Genomic DNA, 6,000 nt, shown 5'->3' with positions numbered 1-6,000 from the left:
AAAACAAGACTTTTCCAATTGGATTTGTGTAATGTCATATTGTAATATACCTAGCACTTTTCATCTGTCGATCTCAAAATGCCTTAAAAAGGAGGTTTTATCCCCATTTTAGAAACATGGAAACTGAGGCACAATGAGGTGAAGTAACTTGCCCCAGGCCGCCTAAGCCCCAGGCTGATGTGCTAACTACTAGCCCCACTGCCTCTCTGGGTTCATAAATTTTGAATAAATGTAATCACTTGATCCTATCCTCCAATATGCAACCACATATTGCCAAGTATATTATACAATCAGCTCTTCTATATATATGTGCATGTATATTCAGCTAATAAACATTATGGGCCAGATCCTCAGCTGGTGTAAACTGGCACAACTCCACTGTAGTTGATCTGGCCATATATGCCATGACGTGTGCCTACACTGAGGCCTGTCAGGTGCCCCCTTTTTCATCATGTCATGGTTAAACCTCTTCTCTTTACCTTCCCAGGCCTCCAAAGCTACGCACCTCTACATGTACCCATGTTTTTCCATCTTGCTGTCTCTCTCCTGTCCCTTCCAGCTGACATTTTGAAAATCTCCAACTCTCCCATTTTGTTTGAGTCCTTCTTACTGTTTATCATCCTGCCATGGTGTGTATTTCATACAAATAAAGCTGGTTCAGGAACCTCTAATGGTGTTGGTGACTTTAGCAGTCACATAGTGTAGTTTCAGCCATTCTACAGATACCAAAAAACAGTAGAAATGAATGATGATCTCACACACAGTACCTGGCATGATTAGGGTTGTAATAAAAAGTGGTTTAAAAAAATCTGTTGCCTTTGTTGGTCACAAATCTATGATGATGATTTGTTTAGAAGCCACAGATACTGCTGTTCCTAATGAGTGTGAGATATTTTAAGTTTGCTTAATTTAGTTTGGGAAGCCATTCTTGTTCTTCTGGACACTTAGACTTGAATATCATTTTGTCATGAATAGTTGCCTTACATTTACTTACTGACCTTTGGCATCAATCAGTTGCTAGTTTGTTCTTGTCATTGTTTGTTCTTATTACAGTAACACCTAATGCACCCATTGGGGGTAGGTGCTTTACAGAGTGCTCTGCTCTGAAGAACTTAAAATCTTTACTTATATCCTGTGTCTGATGCTAACTTTATCCTCATCACATCCATTAAGTGACACAGTATAAGCAGCATCATAGTTATTCTCTTTCTGTTAATGACTATTAGCATCTGACCTCTACTTCTCTCTTGTTGACATTCTTATTTCTTCATGCTGTGGGAACAAACTCAGTTGTCTTCATAAAACACTGAGGTGGCATGTAGCAGTTGCCAGACTTCGTATCCAGCAATGAGACCACTTTCAATAGGCTGTTCCCTCCTGATATGTTAGTGCAGATAATGGTTAATAACAATGGCGCTTCTGGGATTAGCAGTGCAATTAACGTGTGAATTCTTTGGTGACGCTGGTAATTTTCCTCCGGCTACTCTAGTTTCTAGGCAACAACTAAGCAAACTATTTTCAACTCATTCCCTTTCCCTTAGTCATCATGGCTCACAAATAGCCTAACAGCACATCTGAAACATCACTGGGATGAACTGGTAACAGGCCAGAGCTACAGAGATAGCATTCTGTTTTCACCAAAGCATCTTTCTCCACTGTTGTCTTTTTCTCTGAAAGTTAATTTCCCCATCGGTTTAGGCAAATATTCATCATATGCTCAAAAAGCAATATCTGCAAGTAAATCATTGTCCTAATCACTGCCCCCTCAGCTTGATCCACTGGATCATGCATTGGAGAGCTGCTTCTGGGTTGGGCAAAGAAACACTCCCTTCCAGGCCATGTGATATTGCTCAATGTAGTGGTGAGTAGCAGGTGGATACAATCCAGTGGTAGATTACCTAACCCTCCCACACAGCCCTCCAATTTATGCTGTGTGGCAGCATACAGAGGAGCCCCCTGCAGAACTGTGTCCATGTACAATGTAGGTGGGTGTGATTTGCAATGGCTCTCCAAATCCTGCTCCTTTCTTCCTCTGCTGGAATTGAATTGGTTCTATTAAAGGCCACTAGCTACACTTGCAGAGGTGTAGGCAGGCTGTCTTTTGACAAAATTTCTCACGGGCTATTTTTTGGCCTGCTGACCCATAACAGGGCAATTCCCAATTTGGTTTTTTTATAGCTCTCAGAAGGATGTCTTGGGGAAAGGGAGAGGGGAAGTTATATGGAATCTTAAAAAAAAAAAAAAAGTTACGTTGTTCTTTTTCAGTAGAGAATTTAATTGTGTTTACCTATTTTAATTCAATGGAATACAGATCACGTTTATTTCACCTACATAGTGAAAGAAAATGCTATAAGCCCCCGTTCTGAAAAGCATTTGAGCACACATGTCAGTTCATTCCTATTTGGCAGAGCACATAAGCACATACTTCTATTCTGGTGTCAATGGAATTTTTGCATGTGCTTAATATTAAGCATGCACTTAAAGTGCTTTGTTGATTCAGGGGCACCATCAGCAAACAGGCGATTAGTGATGATTTTCTGCATTGATTCAGTCATTGATTATGCACTGAAAATATTTCAATGTGGTATTTTGATCTGAGTTTGATACTTTTATTATGAAGGATATTTTGTTTTTAAAAAATGCACTATCTGAAATACAGTAATTTGTCAAAAAATATTGTATGCCATGTACAATAACTATCATGTGGTGAAATCACACACATGAAAATGTAAAAGTGAGACCATGTGCATTTGACAGCACTACGCCTTTCAGCTCTAGGCTCTGGCTGAGTACCCCACAAGGAAACTTACATAGTTATCTTATGACATCCTTGGTGCCTGGTTAAGAGATTGCCATGCTGCAATGAAATAAGAGTAAAATTGCTCTTTGTACTACTGCAGATTATTACATCATATGTCTGTCTCAGAGAGTTAGCAAACTTGAAAACAGAGTCTAACCAAAATTCTTACCACCTAATAGGAGTCTTTTGCAGCCTTTATATTTTCATTGTTCCCATTTAGTTGCATTAGTAATTAATTAATTTATTATTATTATTAAAAGGTGTAATTGCAGTTACCTGATCCTAGACCAACGAGTAGGATGCCAAAAAGCTGCAACACTAACATGGATTCAATTTAATTTCAATGGGTTAGAGATGTGCAAAAACAAAATGGAGAAAAGATATGACGAAAAATTGCTGGTAATAAGTTCATTCAGTACTGGAGACTCAGCAATATGTGAACCAAAGCTACTGGTTAGCCTATACAGACTGAAACCAGCAGGCTTTGCACACTTCCGCTGAAAATGGTTTCAACCTCCTTTCTAGAAAGGTAGGATCAAGTTTGGTTGATCCCCTGGTTATAGCAATTCTCAATCATCATTACAAATTTTATTAACATGAATTTTCATGTTTGCCTGAGAAGTCCCAACTGCTTTTTTTCTGGTTCTGTGTATTGTAAGGAGATATTATGTTTGTAAAGGACTCTGACAAACTACGCAAAAAACTTGCGTAACTTGTGTCAACTTCGCTGCTTCTGTTCTGTGCGCCATCTTCACTGCACTGTGCCAACGAGAACCGCGTTCCCGTTAAAGCAGTGCTAGGCCACTTGAGAAGGTGGTCTTAATACGTCGATTTCTGGATCAACTGAGCGGGTCTTCACTGAGCGCTCAGTCGATCCAGAGAAATCGATCTGACGGCTGCAAATTTGACGCCGTCAGTGAAGACATAGCCTGAGTTCTACAGCTAAAAGTGCTACATAAAAACTGGATATTATAATTAGTACTACTGTCCTATTGAGTCCTTCAGCCTCCTGAGAGACCCCAACCAGGATCAGGGCCTTATCACACTAGGTTTGAAGTGATGTACAGACAAAATACAAGAGAGTGAAGGATAGTGTCTATCTTGAAGATCTTCACCAGGCCTTCCATTTTGCATCAACAGTTATTCTTGGTGCCAGTCACTCACACTACAATGTCCTCAGGCTCTCAGGTCCCAGTATCAATAGTTTTGCCTGCAACTAGTTGTTTATAAAGAGCAGCTGACATTTGAAAATCTCCAACTCTCCCATTTTGTTTAGTGAGAGTCTTTCAGTCCTTCCTTAATGGTTCATTGTAAACATTACATATGTGTTGGCACAGTTTCTTATACATTATGGGACCATTAACAGCAGCCTCTCCCACCTAGCCTTCTACAACATATGTTCTTCTTAGAGGAGCCTAAAAGCCTTAATCAAGATCTATGCTTGTACAGTTACTACAGAGCTCACAGAGACACATCACTGGCTTCTGTTTTTTTAATTAGATCAATAAATTTTGTCAATGATTTCATCAGCATAAATGATATTCTCAGCATTAAACAGACAGCTAGATCCACCTATTCTGTCATTCATTTATTCTGTCCCTTTCATTTTAATCTTTCAACTGTTCAAATTCAAATAAAAGATTTTCCCTTCTTCCCAAGTACTCATATGTCCCCTAAATACATAGTTTCTGTGATAACAGCCAACCAAAATAAACGATCTTGTACCATTATGTATGGCAGAGCAACATAACACCACTGGGTCCAATTCACTAAATTTTAATACACCCTTTATGCAACTTTACACTGAAATAACAAGAAATTTATATACTCAAAGTGACTTGTATATCCAAACTGTATAAATCTCCTCTCTTTACTCATAAAAAATTCCACTCTCACTACATGCATCCTCATCTAATATGCACCTCAAGGGTACATGAACCACAAAATGAGACAGAGTTGGCTAAAAAAGAGCTTCACTTCAGTAAGTAATAGTGCTCACAAAGGGGAAATTCTGAAAATGTTTCCAAATGTGCCAGCTGCAAATTAGAGCAGTTAAGAGGCGCATTAAGCAACTATTCTGTTAACCCCTGCTTCACTTTCAGTAACTCAAATCCTAAATCACTTTTCCCACAAAAGGGAATAAATGTAAGATAACTAGACATAGGACTAGTGTGTGACCGGAAATATATATCAGGCCACACTGAATGTGCTTTCTTTGTTTAATAACCCAGCCTGTTGCAAAGCTACCAATGTTTAACATTCTGTTCAAAACATTAAAAGAACATTGTCAAGCAATGCTTCAGCCAGAAAAATAGGAGTAATATTATGTACCGTGATTCAGACAGGGACTTGAACCTGATCTCCCATAGCCTAGTGGTCCACTCTCTGCTAGGATGGTGCTGCCTCCTGGTGGTTCTGGGGATTAGCTCAGTCAGGCCTACACCCCTTCCTGCAGTTACAGCCCATCAGTTTTATCTCTACAACCCCTTTCTCACTTCAGGACCTGCAGCTATTCTCGACTCAGCCTTCAAGCTAGATCACTATTGTGGTTTCCCCCGGGGCCAGAGGTGGGGTGGGAGGAGAGGGAGAGTATTAAGGTTCCTGCCCTCCAGCAGTCTCAGACAGACTTCTGCCTCACAGCACCATTCCTGCTGCAGCTGGCAGGGGAACTCAGGCCCACTCACTACTCAGTGTTCCAGCTCAGGGACCCTACAGAGCAGCTAAGGTCCATTTCCTGCACTTTGCTGCCTTTGCTTGAGGCACTTCCGTACCTCCTGACCCTCCCTCCTCCTCTGGGTTACCAGCCTCTTCACTCCCTCCTCCCAGAGAGTAATTTTAGGCAGCTTGTCTCTGCAGGATCCTCCCTTCTCCCAAGGAGTAACTGCAGACTTCTCCCTGCTGCCTCCTCGGCTTCCATTTTCCTGTCTTGTGTTGAAGCCCCACCAGTCCTTTCTTTGCAAGTGAACTTTTCTCTAATTAGCTGCCTCTAGCCTAATGCTGCCCCATTTGCAGCCTCATTTGCTGATTAGGCCCACCTGGGCTAATTCAACTCCCACAGGTTGAGTTTGGGGAGCACCTAACCACAGGGCTCCTTTGGGTGGGTCTCATGTTTGTCCAGGAAAATTTTTGAAAAATCTCATTTTTCTTCTGTATTAACATAGACACAAATTTCTAAACCTCCATTTTTCCCCCTGAAATGG

This window comes from Emydura macquarii, unplaced genomic scaffold (genome assembly GCF_026122565.2).
Source record: "Emydura macquarii macquarii isolate MOO-44397 ecotype Brisbane River unplaced genomic scaffold, CSIRO-AGI_Emac_v2 contig_2897, whole genome shotgun sequence".
Lineage (NCBI taxonomy): Eukaryota > Metazoa > Chordata > Testudines > Chelidae > Emydura > Emydura macquarii.
The sequence above is the reverse complement of the archived record's forward strand: the minus strand, read 5'-3'. Positions refer to the sequence as shown.